Source organism: Orcinus orca, chromosome 21 (assembly GCF_937001465.1).
Source record: "Orcinus orca chromosome 21, mOrcOrc1.1, whole genome shotgun sequence".
NCBI lineage: Eukaryota > Metazoa > Chordata > Mammalia > Artiodactyla > Delphinidae > Orcinus > Orcinus orca.
In genome coordinates this window covers 9,123,015-9,139,845 of record NC_064579.1, presented here as the reverse complement: position 1 = coordinate 9,139,845, position 16,831 = coordinate 9,123,015, and positions in this window count along the sequence as shown.

The window sequence follows — 16,831 nt, the reverse complement described above, 5'->3', positions numbered from 1 at the left end:
CTGAGGGAGCAGCAGGGGCAAAAATACGAAGACACACAAATTCAGGGCCCGTTCTGAAACTGATTAGAGCACAGGGCACACAGCATTATGCAGAGAGGAACAAGGCTAGAATGATAATTTGCAACTAGATATTTTAAAGTTCATGATAAGAATTTGGAGGCAGTGAGGAAACCTTTGCAATTTTTTTTTTTTTTTTTTTGCGGTACGCGGGCCTCTCACTGCTGCGGCCCCTCCCGCTGCGGAGCACAGGCTCCGGACGCCCAGGCTCAGCGGCCATGGCTCACGGGCCCAGTCGCTCCGCGGCATGTGGGATCTTCCCGGACCGTGGCACGAACCCGCGTCCCCTGCATCGGCAGGCGGACTCCCAACCACTGCGCCACCAGGGAAGCCCACCTTTGCAATTCTTGAAGAGGGGAATGAACTAACCAGATTTTTGTCATTACATGCTCACATGCTTTCAATCATTTATTCTTGGGCCAGGCTTTTGTGACTTAGAGGAGGCCTGGGAGACTACAGCTTTTCTACAAACAAGAGGCAGGTTGAGGACTTGGTGGTGGGTGTCTGATTCTGGAAGGCCCCATAGGGTCCTGCTTGGTTACAACATGATGAACAAAGGAGGCAAATGTTTAGTTTGTGAGCCTAATTACGAAGTTATTGAATTAGTCTAAGCTGAAACAAAAGCAAACAAATAAACAAAAAACCCAAGAATACCGTCAAGAGCAGAAGTGTCACAGAGAATAGAATCATCAGGATTTATTGAGTACCTGTATGCAGTGGATGAAGAAGAGAAAGCTGTTGGGGATCACTCCCAAATTTGCACATGTGATTAAGATATAATGTTATTAAACAAGGCAGAAAATTCAGCAGAGAAGCAGTTTACAGGAAAGGGATAATGAAGAGTTCAGCTTTATTAGAATAGAGTTTTAGAAACATACGGAAAACAGAAAACTTGTTCGGGCGCTCAAGAGAGAGATTAAACCTTGTGATGTGGATGGGAGCATTTAAGCTCATTGAGTGATGTGTAAGATTACTTCCCTCCAAACTTGAGGGAGAAACAGGAACATTCGCTTCTCTATGAGTCTATACACACATCTAAGTTAAAAAAGTTAATCTCCACCAACATTTAGTGAAAAAAAGGGACAGTCTTTGACTATTACAAGCCTTCAGTCCAAGGAGGACAAAAGAAATAATTCATATTCTACAAATATTCTGCAAATTCCTGTGAATAGCTCATGAAATTAGAGACGATTAACCCTTGAGGGGCCTTAGTAAACATGCAACATTCTGCAGGATGGGAGTATGAGAATTCTATGGGTCCAGGTGACTCTATTTTTAGCCTACATTCAGACTAGAATCAAGCCTTGGAATAGGATGCTATAGGCATTTCCATAGTTTAGTATTCATACCCTAAAATTTTTGCTGAATTTTATCATTCCTTCTTTACCTAGTTGAAGGCCAGCATTGCCAAATACATTGTTTCATGCTCTGTCTTGAAAACCTTTTAGAAATCTTAATGTTGGTCTTTCTACAACTTCTGAAGAAATTTGAGTGGAAACAGTCTGAATCACAATTGAGAAATATGTTTTTACTCTCCAAAATTAAAAGGAAGACATTTTTGCAGCTGTCATTTTGAAAATTAATTATCTTTTATGTCACATATATGGCATATTATCACATTATTTTAGAAACGCTGGGAGAATTATTTTAGCTAGTGTGCTGTAATGCTAAGAACATAATGATTATAATTATTCAAAATCTTCTCTGATAGAGTTTAAATGGACCTAAGTGATTTTATAGTGAAAGTTACAGTTCTCGCAAGTTGTTTGCAGTCTGACTTGTAGATTTTAGTTTCTGAAGTTTAGGAATAGGAAAATTTTCCTGTTAGTTTATAGAAGTCCCATAGGTTATAGCTTTCCCAGAACTTAACTTCTGAAATTGGGGTCAGCCAAGAGAATATCCAAAAAATTCATACCATGTGACTTGTATCTTCTAAATACCAACTTTTTGACTTTTCTGAATAGCCTTTGAGTCTATGAAAAAAACCAAGGATTAAAAAACCAGCAGAGGGCTTCCGTGGTGGCGCAGTGGTTGAGAGTCCGCCTGCCGATGCAGGGGATACGGGTTCGTGCCCCAGTCCGGGAAGATCTCACGTGCCGCGGAGCGGCTGGGCCCGTGAGCCATGGCCGCTGAGCCTGCGCATCCGGAGCCTGTGCTCTGCAATGGGAGAGGCCACAACAGTGAGAGGCCCGCGTACCGCAAAAAAAAAAAAAAAAAACCAAAAAAACCCAGCAGAGATATTTAGCTATGTTCTTGCGCCTTAACCTGTTCATTCACCAAGTCTGGAGGTACTTCAGAGCTTCGGCACATCTGGAAAAGAAGTGGCACGAGAAGGCCCTTTAAGCATGCTACGTATGATTGAGCATATTTTCCGAGGTCAGGCAGGTGTTCCAGTTTTATGTCCTGGGAGTTAGAACTTTTATTATCAGCAAGATATTTCATACCCACGTGTGATGAGTTGACCATGAGTAAGTCAAATCCCTGTTTTGTCTTGAGGCAACTGATGTTTCATTAGGGTTTTCACACTATGCTTGTATGACAGGAAAGGACACTCAGTCTTAGTGTGGTATCTTATGACCACTTCTAATTCTTTTTTCTTTTTTTTAATATTCATTTATTTTTAATGACTTATTAGAACAAATACCTATAGATATCATTATATATATGATATATAAATTAATTATACAATATATCATGTATTAATTATTAAAACATACTCTGGTAAATATTATATATTCAATATGAAACAGGAGGAAAGGGGGCAGGGCACAACCTTTAAAAGAATTACATAGCCCGAGGACACAACATAAACTGATTAGAACAAAATAGGTCCAAGATGGCGGACGAGTCTACTTCCACTAGACCTTGAGCCTCAGTATACACTCATTGTAACACATCAGCAAGCTAAGCGACACACCCACAGGTGCCACGACAGTTCCAAGGATGACCATAAAGGTCAAAAAGTGGGCGGTGGCTCAATTCCTAGAAATCCCCACCCCTTCCCCAAAATAGCTGGAATACTCCTCCCCTCATCAGCGTATGAAATTACTCACCCCTATAAAACTAACAACCCCATACCCTGGTGCTGCCCTCGCCGCCTTTTTTTTTTTTTTTTTTTTTTTTTTATAGGTATACCTGGATTTAATTCTCACTTCTACCGCTTGGTAGCTGGATAGCCTTAGGCAAGTTTCATACCTCCCTGAAATTCACTTAATTCAGTCTGTAAAATGGCATAATAACTTATTATAGCATCCTTTTAGGAATTTTAAATCAGTTCTTGAAATAAAAGTACACAATATATAAACAAGTATGGATTCCTCAATAGATGTTTGACCTTTCATTTCTCCAGTATCCCACCCGCATCAAATAAAGAAAAATACTTTTTAAAATTTACGAATATTTCATTGTTGTAAAGTTAAAGCCATAAAAATAATCAAATGGCCTACTATCATACCGTTAGAAGAAAAAAAAAAAAGGTGTTCATGAGAGTTCCATATTAGAATACAAGTTTTCCTTAGGCACCTGTTTATGTATGCTATTCTGCTCTTTGCAATAAATAATTAAATTTAAAAGACTTAATTCCTCACTTTTAAGACCTTATTAGTTTACAAATTACATATTGACCTATGCTAAATTTTATACCGACCCATGCTAATGAATTCAGTACAGAAAACAAAAAACACTGCACTCAAGCAAACTACATATATATATATATATATATATAACTTATATGAGAATTGCTACTCCAGCTTTCTTTTGGTTTCCATTTGCATGAAATACCTTTTTCCATCCCCTTACTTTCAGTCTGTATGTGTCTCTAGGTCTGAAGTGGGTCTCTTGTAGACAGCAAATATATGGGTCTTGTTTTTGTATCCATTCAGCCAATCTGTGTCTTTTGGTGGGAGCATTTAGTCCATTTACATTTAAGGTAATTATCGATATGTGTGTTCCCATTCCCATTTTCTTAATTGTTTGGGGTTTGTTATTGTAGGTCTTTTCCTTCTTTTGTGTTTCTTGCCTAGAGAAGTTCCTTTAGCAGTTGTTGTAGAGCTGGTTTGGTGGTGCTGAACTCTCTCAGCTTTTGCTTGTCTGTAAAGGTTTTAATTTCTCCATCAAATCTGAATGAGATCCTTGCTGGGTAGAGTAATCTTGGTTGCAGGTTTTTCTCCTTCAACACTTTCAATATGTCCTGCCACTCTCTTCTGGCTTGCAGAGTTTCTGCTGAAAGATCAGCTGTTAACCTTATGGGGATTCCCTTGTGTGTTATTTGTTGTTTTTCCCTTGCTGCTTTTAATATGTTTTCTTTGTATTTAATTTGTGACAGTTTGATTAATATGTGTCTTGGCGTATTTCTCCTTGGATTTATCCTGTATGGGACTCTCTGTGCTTCCTGGACTTGATTAACTATTTCCTTTCCCATATTAGGGAAGTTTTCAACTATAATCTCTTCAAATATTTTCTCAGTCCCTTTCTTTTTCTCTTCTTCTTCTGGAACCCCTATAATTCGAATGTTGGTGCGTTTAATGTTGTCCCAGAGGTCTCTGAGACTGTCCTCAGTTCTTTTCATTCTTTTTTCTTTATTCTGCTCTGCAGTAGTTATTTCCACTATTTTATCTTCCAGGTCACTTATCCGTTCTTCTGCCTCAGTTATTCTGCTATTGATCCCATCTAGAGTACTTTTAATTTCATTTATTGTGTTGTTCATCGTTGCCTGTTTCATCTTTAGTTCTTCTAGGTCCTTGTTAACTGATTCTTGCATTTTGTCCATTCTATTGTCCATTCTATCTCCAAGATTTCGGATCAACCTTACTATCATTATTCTGAATTCTTTTTCCGGTAGACTGCCTATTTCCTCTTCATTTGTTAGGTCTGGTGGGTTTTTATCTTGCTCCTTCATCTGCTGTGTGTTTTTCTGTCTTTTCATTTTGCTTATCTTACTGTGTTTGTGGTCTCCTTTTTTGCAGGCTGAAGGTTCGTAGTTCCTGTTGTTTTTTGTGTCTGTCCCCAGTGGCTAAGGTTGGTTCAGTGGGTTGTGTCGGCTTCCTGGTGGAGGGTACTAGTGCCTGTGTTCTGGTGGATGAGGCTGGATCTTGTCTTTCTGGTGGGCAGGTCCACGTCTGGTGGTGTGTTTTGGGGTGTCTGTAGACTTATTATGATTTTGGGCAGCCTCTCTGCTAATGGGTGGGGTTGTGTTCCTGTCTTGCTAGTTGTTTGGCATAGGATGTCCAGCACTGTAGCTTGCTGGTCGTTGAGTGAAGCTGGGTGCTGGCGTTGAGATGGAGATCTCTCCGAGATTTTTGCTGTTTGATATTATGTGCAGCTGGGAGGCCTCTTGTGGACCAGTGTCCTGAAGTTGGCTCTCCCACCTCAGAGGCACAGCACTGACTCCTGGCTGCAGCACCAAGAGCCTTTCATCCACAGGGCTCCTTAATTTGGGATGATTCGTTGACTATTCAGGTATTCCACAGATGCAGGGTATATCAAGTTGATTGTGGAGCTTTAATCCGCTGCTTCTGAGGCTGCTGGGAGAGATTTCCCTTTCTCTTCTTTGTTCTCACAGCTCCCAGGGGCTCAGCTTTGGATTTGGCCCCGCCTGTGCGTGTAGGTCGCCGGAGGGCGTCTGTTCTTTGCTCAGACAGGACGGGGTTAAAGGAGCCGCTGATTCGGAGGCTCTGGCTCACTCAGGCCGGGGGGTAGGGAGGGTCACGGAGTGTGGGGCGAGCCTGCAGCGGCAGAGGCCGGCGTGACGTTGCAGCCTGAGGCGCGCCGTGCGATCTCCCGGGCGAGTTGTCCCTGGATCCCGGGACCCTGGCAGTGGCGGGCTGCACAGGCTCCCCGGAAGGGCGTGTGGCCAGTGACCTGTGTTCGCACACAGGCCTCCTGGCGGCGGCAGCAGCGGCCTTAGCGTCTCATGTCTGTCTCTGGGCTCCGCACTTTTAGCCGCGGCTCGCGCCCGTCCCTGGAGCTCTCTCAAGCAGCGTTCTTAATCCCCTCTCCTCGTGCACCAGGAAACAAAGAGGGACGCAAAAGTCTCTTGCCTCTTCGGCAGGTCCAGACTTTTCCCCGGACTCTCTCCCGGCTAGCCGCGGTGCACTAACGCCCTGCAGGCTGTGTTCACGCCGCCAACCTCAGTCCTCTCCCGTCGCTCCGACAAAAGCCGGAGCCTCAGCTCCCAGTCCCGCCCGCCCCGGCGGGCGAGCAGAAAAGCCTCTCGGCTGGTGAGTTCCGGTCGGCCCGATTCTCTGCGCTGGAATCTGTCCGCTTTGCCCTCCGCACCCCTGTTGCTGTGCTCTCCTCCGCGGCTCCCAAGCTCCCCCACTCCGCCTCCCGAAGTCTCCACCCGCGAAGGGGCTTCCTAGTGTGTGGACACTTTTCCTCCTTCACAGCTCTCTCCCGCTGGTGCAGGACCCGTCCCTATCCTTTTGTCTCTGTTTAGTTTTTTCTTTTGCCCTAACCAGGTACGTGGGGGGTTCCTTGCCTTTTGGGAGGTCTGAGGTCTTCTGCCAGCGTTCAGTAGGTGCTCCGTAGGAGTTGTTCCACGCGTAGATGTATTTCTGGTGTATCTGTGGGGAGGAAGGTGATCTCCGCGTCTTACTCTTCCGCCATCTTCCCAGAAGTCTCTCTTTTTTCTTTTTAAATAAATTTATTTATTTATTTTTGGATGCATTGGGTGTTTCGTTGCTACGTGTTGGCTTTCTCTAGTTGTGGTGAGCGGGGGCTACTCTTCGTTGCGGTGCACGGGCTTAGTTGCTCTGTGGCATGTGGGATCTTCCCGGACCAGGGCTCAAACCTGTGTCCCCTGCATTGGCAGGTGGATTCTTAACCACTGCGCCACCAGGGAATTCCCCACCTCTAATTCTTAAATCAATGATTCTAATGAGATTGTTTGTCGTAGGAGAGTCTCATTTACATTATATAACACTAAGTACCCCAAAATACCCAAGTTTAAAATATTATGTTCTGTACCTATTAAGCTATCTTGAGAATGTAGACTGTTCTTTTGTGGAAATAATTAAGTAATGAGTTATCAAAGGAGGCTAAGTGAGAGCTTCAAATTCGGGCTTTTGTGTCAGACACACCTCTTTTGGGGCCAGCTCTGACACTTACTAACGGGTCAAGTTGGTCAAATGATTTGTACTACCAAAATTCTCAATTGTTATAATAGTGTAATTACATCTCAGGGTTGTTGTGAGCATTAAATGACAGAATGTATATGAAGTGTCAAGGAAAAAGAAAGTGAGGTTATTTGGAATTTATGTATCTTTTTTTTTTTTTTTTGTATTTTAATTTTTTTTGTGGTACGCGGGCCTCTCACTGTTGTGGCCTCTCCCGTTGCGGAGCACAGGCTCCGGACGCGCAGGCTCAGCGGCCATGGCTCACGGGCCCAGCCGCTCCGCGACATGTGGGATCTTCCCGGACCAGGGCATGAACCAGTGTCCCCTGCATCGGCAGACGGACTCTCAACCACTGCGCCACCAGGGAAGTCCAAGGGATATGTGTATCTTGACCATTCATTTGCTACAGGAAATTTTAATGATCTCTGTTTAGGAAAGTCATTGAGAGGCAGCGATATTCATGAATGACACAGTGTTCGTGCACAATATAGTAGATTAACTGCGATTGGGGGTGAATAGAGTGGTGGGGAGGAGCGAGGAAATTCCATTTACACCCACTGGCTTCAGGAAAGATGGTACCTACCACAAACAAGCATGTGGGAAGAAGAAACCAAGATGCTCACTTAGAAACAATATTGGGGATAGGGGTGGGTTTCACAAATGGGCACATACAACTTCAGCCACCTGTGGAAAGGAATTATAAAAAAATTTATTCAGTTACTACAGTGTGGAATTTGTTATCAAAATCATTGCATTTTGATAATCCTGTAATATAATTGTCATTACTTCAATGTTGGTGTTTAATTTCCTTACACTTGGAAAATTTAATTTTCTCACGACTACACATCTAGAAAGTTCCAAAGTCATGATTTAATTCCTGGACAGTAATGGTAAAGTACATGAAATTTCCATTGTTTTCAACGTTGCTTCCCTCACCTGCTTGTATGCATTGGACATGGGACTGAAAGAACTGGATTAAGGAAGATAATATGGTGGATACCTCAGGCAAGAGAAACCTATTGGAAAGGTCAAGGTGGTTTCACCAATATCTGTAAAGAGACCCCACCCCAGCCCTCCCATTTTAAGGTGCCGAGACACTGTAAATGTGTAAAGACTACAGCAATAACCCACAAAAGTATCGCAACTCTGTCCAGGGCTGGAACAGGACTAATCAGGATACTACATGCTGACTGAAAGCTGGAAACAGGTTTGGGGAGAGAGAGAAAATTCTCTGAATCTTGAAGGGTTGGAAACACAAATAGAGCTTAGATAAGATAGACTGTGGCCAGAACGATCCTGATTGGTCTGAATTCAATTTTGTAATTCTGAATTCTAGTCTCCAAAGCTTGTAACCAAGAAAACTTTCTCTGGCTTGTAAACCCATCCATTTCACAAACCCTTTGGGGCACGATTTTTTTTGTTGTTGTTGGCCTAGGGTTTCGACGCAAATTTCTCTGGTCCAATGTAGAAGTAACTTGTGGGTTGTCAGAGGGTAAAAAACAAAATAGTCTTGTCAAACTTCAGTCAGCATAATAGGACATTACAACATTACATACACATACCTTGATATGTCCCTTTAGGGACTGGTGTGGTGATGGCAGGCTTGAGATTGGCTTCTTTGTCCAGGGAGATAGCTGAGCTGGGGAAACAGGGAAGAATTAGAGACACTTCTGCATGTGGCTCCTTCTTCCCCTAACCATCTGCTTACATATTTTATTCATTTATTGACTCAACAAATATTTATGGAGTGTTATCTGTGCCCCAGAAACTATGCTAGATGGTGGGAAAATATCAATGAACCATTCAGAAAACGTCCCTCATGGTACTTACATTTCTGTGGCTGGGTGGGCAAGGGATAGACATATCAAGACGTAAAATAATTTCAGTTAGTGATAAATACTTGGAAGAAAAATAAAGATGGATAAAGAAGGAGTCAGAGAACAACTCAAGAGTAGTGGCTGAGGGAAAAAAGTGAGGGTCAAGGTTAAGCTAGGTGGTTAGGGAAGATTTCATTGAGGAGGTGGTACCTGATGTTTGAACAGATACTCTGGGGGGAAAGGAAGAAGCATAAAGGGGAGAGTGAGAATGCTTTTGGAACAGAAGAGGGTGACATTGCATTGGAGAGGTAGAGAGCGGTGGCAGTGATTTACAAAAGAAACACAGAGAAGAGCTTGGATTCTCAAATATGTGCAGATGTATTTTGATCTCAGTGTTTTTTTCTAACTCATAACAAATAAAGTCTGATAAATTTAGTAGCAGATTTCCTTCATCTGAATGTATCCTTTCCCCCACCCTTCCTTTCCTCCCCAAAGGATGTGTTGTCGGAGAAGAAGTTAATTTAACAAGAAAAGCTGAAACTGACAATGTGGAACCTTGATTCTCTTACAAATGCAGCCCTGATTATTACAAAATCTGCCTATGACAAGTCTAATATGTCTCTCTTTACTGGTAAATTATCATTCATCCTGAAAGGTGTGAGGACTTAATCCTTTGCATTCAAGGAGTTCAGAGCTTGAGCACTGCAATCATAAACCCATTTCTTTTCCTTGAAAGTCTCCAAAAAGTGCTTAAAACGTGCTCACGTACCTTCCCTTGGTGCCACTATAGGCTCAACTCTGCTGACTGAGGATTTACCTACTTGTGATGTGTTTTCTCTCTGGTCCTCTTGATTTCGCTAATGTTTTGGCTGAAGCTTCACTTGCTTAGTACCTCAATAAAACAAAACAAAATATTTCACCTGGTACTATTTCCACAAGTACAGATACTCTAGGAGGTAGCACACAATAAGGTCAAGAGTGGGCATATTGGAGTCAGGCAGTGTAGACAGCTCCATCACTTACTTGCTATTTGAGCTCCAACATGTCAATTTACTTCCCTGAGCCTCAGCTTCCTCTTGTACTAAGGAGAGCTAATAAGACTTACTTTGTCTGGCTGTTTAAAGAAAGATGTGGACATATATACATTACCAAACGTAAGGTAGATAGCTAGTGGGAAGCAGCCGCATAGCACAGGGAGATCAGCTCGGTGCTTTGTGACCACCTAGAGGGGTGGGATAGGGAGGGTGAGAGGGAGGGAGACGCAAGAGGGAAGAGATATGGGAACATATGTATATGTATAACTGATTCACTTTGTTATAAAGCAGAAACTAACACACCATTGTAAAGCAATTATACTGCAATAAAGATGTAAAAAAAAAGAAAGATGTGGAATGTGGTACCTGGATGTCAGGTAATGGGATATGACTAAGTCATTCAACTGGTATTAATGTGTCCTTTAAAATTTAACATTAAATATTGCAATGGTAGATGTGTGTCATTATACCTTCGTGAAAACCTACAGAACGTACAACACCAAGAACGAACCCTAATGTAAACCACGGACTTTGGGTGATACTGATGTGTAATGTAGGTTCACGAACTGTAGTAAATGTACCAGTGTGGGGTAGGGTGTCCATCATAAGGGAGGTTGTGTGTGTGTGTGGGGGGCGTGTGCAGTGGGTATCTGGGGACTCTCTGTACTCTTGGCTTAATTTTGCTGTGAACCTAAGACTGCATTAAAAAAAAAGCTTATTAATTTAAAAAACAACATGAATAAATATTAGTTGGATCACCTCTCTATCACACATTGGGTAGATAGCCCAGCATCCCTCCAGATATCTGGCAAGTTTTGGAGACTTCTCTTGTCTTAGACTCGGGCTCTTCTAGCTTTAGCTTCAGCCGTTGCTGCATTGCCAACCTCAGTTCTGCCTTCTCCATCTACCTGCTCTGTTCCTTATTAAATGGCACTGACCAGTACACATGCTGTGTGAGCAGGAGAATGTATTAACAGTTTGGGAGTATGAGTGGGGAAGGGGAAAAAAGCACAGCCGCTCAAGAGTTAGTGCTCTCATTCTAAAAGTCTCTGGGTTACACCTGCCATTGCAAGAGTTCATTGGTCCCTTCACATAAAGCTTTATTCTCTTGTCATGATTTACTGACCCTTGCACCTACCACTCCGTTCTCCAGCCCCCTCCCCCCTTTTTTTCAGTCTACCTGGAGAAACGGAAAAAAAGCTTACTTTCTTAATGCAGACCAATTTCCTTTTTTTGGTTTTGTTAAGAATTATTATCTTCTTAAGGGTAAAATCAGGAATGTATAAATACATTTAAAAATTAACACATGACAAATATTTTATTTAACTCGATATTTAATGAGAGGACTGGTAAGGTGTTACAGCTGGTTCAAAGGAAAGCTGAAAGCATCACACGTATATAATGGCAAAAATGGTCAATATTCACAGGGCAGTAAGAAACTGTCTCCTCTGGACACAATTTACATGTCTATGGGCAAGAATCACTTCATTACTATCAATATTCTGCAACTGACAGAGTTTTAAAAGAGCTCAAACACAATAAAAGAAGAAGGTAACCTGGAAGTGTAGGCCAGACAGGACTCCCCTCCCTGATTTTTTTCTTTTTTCTATTTCAAAGTCGTTCCCATTTTTTCTTGACAGCTCACTCCTGACTTACCTTGACCTTACACAAATGGATGGTTTTCATAGTATCTAAATTGTCCATCAGTTACACAGTATAGCTAAACAAAGATCTATGTTTTCTTCCCAGTATAATGTTGCTGCCATCTTTATTTCCCTTTTTCTACTATGTAAATAAAATAACTGATACATTATACACATTCAATAAATGTTACTTCCCCTTTGCCCTTCCTGACTGGTTCTCAGCGCAGTGTGTCTGTTATATGTTTTGCAGGGTTTCCCTGAGCTGAAAGTACTCTCCCCTCTCCGAATGTCCATGCATTTGTACTGTTGCTGCCCCATCACAAAGTTAAGAGTATTTAGTGTCATAAGAGATACAGGTGTCTTATGAAGCTATATTTGGTTATATTTTGATTTAAACCTCATTTTAGCACAAGAAGATGGTCTTGAAAAAAACTAGGCATGAGTTGATGGCATAGAATCTGGAAGGAAACAGACAGGATAGGATTACAAGACCTTTGAAATCTTTCTAATTATAGTTTCACTGAGAAGATAAAAAATACTTCTATTTAGGTAGTGAGGTAAAAGCAGGGAGAAGTTATTTAATTGCCTTTCAAAAAACGGAAGAAAAATCTTATTGTTTCTCAACCCATTCATCGGGATTATATTCAGTCACGTAGAACTCTGTTTCTCAGAGTGTGTTTCATGGTCTAACTGCATTAGAATCATCCACGGCCTTGTTAAAAATAGATTTGTAAACTAGATTTTTTGGGGGGTGAGGTGGGAGGGCATCATCCACTACATCAGAATATCTGGAGGTGAGACTCTAGAATCTGAATTTTTATGAAAGACTTGGATGACTCTTAAGCCTACTGAAGTATGGACACTAGGGTTATAGAACCTATTTTTATATTCAAGAGGAATGATGGGAAACTCCTACTAATATGGCCAGTGAGGTCCAGCGTAAGGAACAATGTCACAGCTTTCAGAAGACCTAGAATCTGATCGGTGCTCTGTCAAGAATCAGCAGGCCACTTGGACAGTCTTTAAACCTCACTGGTCCTGGGTTTTTCAGAAAAAGATTTGAACTAAATGGTCTCTATTTCTCTTTCAATCCTAAAGGTTGGTTTATTCTTGTCCTAACTAAGCAAGAGGATAAAACGTGTTCTTCTAATAACAATATGTTCAGAGAGTACTGTCTATTTGGGTGGGGGCTCATAAACATTAATTCAACGGCCTGTTAATAGATCACTACACAGAAAATCACCACGCAAGGTTCACTGATATCATTTTATGAACAATTAGTCATCCTGGTTCTAGTCATGTGATTGTTTTTTTTTGTGTGTGTTTATTTTCATTTGTTTGGCTATACGTAGCACTCTTTTCTTTGAAGGAACTGAAGCAGAGACATACTTTTAAACTTCCTCTCCTGGAGGGATAGTGCACCTCAAGCCTAAGAAAAAATTAAATCAGAATACAGGCACTCAGCCTCATGGGCCAAAAAAGCCCCATTGTCCTTTCAGAACTAGACTGAATGGCAATGTTCGCCCTCCCTTCTACTCGAGCTCAATTAATTCGGTTAGACTAATTTTTCTTCCTTTATTAACTGTCCTCTGTGCTTAATGGGACCAAATATGAGATGGAAAGAAGTACTCAGGCATCTATAGGACTAATTTTAGCATCAGGGATGGTTGCATGGGGCTTGGAGCCAGGTGCATTTCAGTCTTAATGAGGTGACACCTCCTTGATGCTTTTGACCTTGTCCATCATAGGTGGGAATTTGTAGAAACCATTTAGACAGCTTCAAGTGCCGTTGACAGAACTGTCTGCACCATTCATCCTTACCCATTTCAGCACCACACGAGCAGGCCAACTGCCGTTTTCTGTAAATAGAAGGTAACATACATTTATCCCGTCATGGAACAGACACAAACGCGGGTTGACACCTCCTCTTGGCTCACTCACCGAACAGGAAATCAGCATTAATAAATCTCAGTTGGTCCTTATTTTGCTTAGAGTCACACACCACATTGACAAGTTTCTTATAACACCATCAAATCTGTGGCCGATACAAGACAATAGATACTGTGCAGTAAAACTCCTCAAAAGGAGCCGTATGTCCAGGGCAGCTTTTTCCAGGGATGTCTCTGATCACCTCCCTACAGACACCTGCAGGCTTGTCCTTCATCCCAAATCTGAAGAATCAGAAACACTGATGGTGTCATTTCTACCTGTAGATCTATGTTTACTGACCTTTGCGACACACACTCAGGACTATTATTATTATTATTATTTTTGGTGGTACGCGGGCCTCTCACCGTTGTGACCTCTCCCGTTGTGGAGCACAGGCTCTGGACGCGCAGGCTCAGCGGCCATGGCTCACGGGCCCAGCCGCTCCATGGCATGTGGGTTCCTCCCGGACCGGGGCACGAACCCGTGTCCCCTGCATCAGCAGGTGGACTCTCAACCACTGCGCCACCAGGGAAGGCCCTCTTGTTTCCCAAGAGGAAAGGTGATGGTGATCCTTGATGTTTGCTAATACTTGATCTGTCCTCCTCTTGAGTTCTCTTGAGAAACATATTACCCAAGATGACTGCAGTGTTAAAGTCTTATGTTAGTTTTTTATTTAGTTTATCACCCCCCCAATCTATCCCTCTCACACCTTTTCAGTGACAGCTATCATTCTAATAATTCAAAAACAGTAAAACAAACAAACACAACTTTTCCCCACTGCCATTCCCTTTCTCTTACCAAGAAACTGCCTTGAAAGAGAAAAGTAGCTAGTAAGTACAAGGCACTTCAACAGAAAAGCTCTTCAAGACCACAGGCATTGTATATGATAAGTTCCCTTGAGATGAACACAAGATGGGTTGAATAATTTGATGGTTTCACGGCTGTTGGGCTTCGTAGTAAGTCATTGATTTAACAGTGATGTTAAAGACTTGCTAGCTTTGCTCAGAACATCTCGTTAATGTCTACATTTCCTGAGGAGGAAAAAACAATCTTTCCTTTCTTTTTGTTAGAAGTAGAAAATCTTAGAAGGGGAAGAAGTGTCTAGTGACAGAGTTAGAACCAGAGTCCTGGAAGGCTGTATGCTATTTTTAGCTCATTGGAACATTCCGGCTTCATCCGTTCTCAAGATGGCAAGAAACCACTACCTTTACCTCTTTTTTTTTTTAATTTGAAAATTTATTTATTATTTATTTTTTTTAATTGAAGTATAATTGACCTATAACACTATATTAGTTACAAGTGCACCACCTAGTGATCCCATGTTTCTATCCATTACTAAATGGTCACCACTTTTTTTTGACCTTTTTACCGCCAGTTCCTTCTTGGATCCTGACAACTTCTTCCCACCCATGTATACCCACCCATATTTCCAAAGCCTAAGATGTGCCTGGTACCTGAAGAAATGCATAGAAGAGCATTGATAAAGGAAGTCATTTTATTTCTAGCACCTGTGATTACATAATGCTGTCAAAAAAACACTGAGATCAGAATCAGAAGGACTAAGTTGTATGCTAGGTTTTCTCAGTTCTGTTGACTAGCTGTATGACTGCTGACATTCTAAATAACCTGAGTTCAGTATACTTATCTGTAATGGCTGTGCTTGAAACATAGGATGGATATAAATATCAAATATGTTAATCTAGTTGGAAATGCAATTATACAGCATTTCCAGAAAGAGTTAAAATGAAAAGAATAAACAATTAAAAGGACTTTTTCTCCTAGAACAGCAGCAATTTGAGCATACCCCAGAGTTTTACATATTGACCAAAGTATATAAGCCACACACAAAAAAAGGGGCATATGTTTTTGGTTTTTTCTGAGAAAACAGTAGTCTTCCCAATGTGCCTTTCCCATGAGTTGTTCCTTCTTATCCTAAATCAGATCATAAAAATCTTGGGGAACCAAGGATCAATCAAACTGGAGTGATCATTGAAATCCAAAAGTCTCTACAGACCAGAAAGAGTGACAGTACGAAGCCTGGACAGGCAGTACAATGATAGCCCCTGGCCTGTCAGCCATGGTGGCCAACAAGACTGAAAAAAATCATCTGCTTCTCAAGGCTGCGATGAACACTCTGAAGGAAGCATGGGTTGGGATCCCTCAGCAGTTACTACAGGGCCAGAAAACTGAGCCCAGTACAGGAAAATGCCAGGTGCCAAGTGCACACAGTGCATCAGAGAGTGTGGTGGTTAGACGGAAAGACAGCTCTTCCCTGCAATGCTGTAATACAATGCATGGAGGTGCAAGTGCAAAGAGACAGAGATGGATGAAAAGGAAAAGAGTAATGATAAGAGCGATAACAGCTAAAAGGTAAGAGCAATAGCAGCTAAAGCAGAAGGTCTTAAATATTACCAAGTGGACTTAAAGAAATGCAGTGGTGGCGTGCACTGACATTTTGGGGAGGATTCTAGAAATATTAGAAACATAAAAAGAGGAAATTAGGTGTGGATAATTATGAGATCTTAGCAGGACCAGGACCAAGGCTAAGATTTAGCAGGTGGGGAATTACAGAAGAACCAAACCTATGTTTAATGTCAGTGTAATAGGGCATGCACATGCTCACCCTTTACTTTTAAATTAAATCATGTGTTTCTATCATTTCAAAGTTAAGAAAAATGAGTATTGCTAGAAGAGACACGACTCGATTTGAGTCGATTCAACTAACGTGCAGACAAAATTTTGGCGCTGAATGGACATTAATCTTGGAAAAGTCTGCAAAACCTATAGCTGAAACGTTGAAAATCCAACTGTGACCAGAAGAGGAACTGTCTCAGGTGTGAGCATGCCAGAAAAGGTCAAAGAAAAGCATGTGGGAGAGCCTAAGATGTGACCAAAATGCAAGGTTTTGTTCTTAAAAATCACTCCTTACCACAAACACAACAGGCATCTCTAGAGCTGGGTCAATAAGCTGCCACTTTCCTCTCTGCCTCCATTTGCTGTGCTTCTCCTCTTACTGGAGTCTTCATAAATAAAGGATGCTAAACTAGTTGAGAAGTATGAAGGTGTAAATGCATAACTCGGATTATTATTACTTTCATCCAAAATAACCTTTGTCTGCTAACTCTTGCTTGTTAATATCATCTCCTCTGATGCTTTTCCAGGCTGTTAGTTCCTCATTTCAGTGTTCACCCTTCTTCAAAAACCACCAGAACTCACCCTAACATGTGCCCAGCACT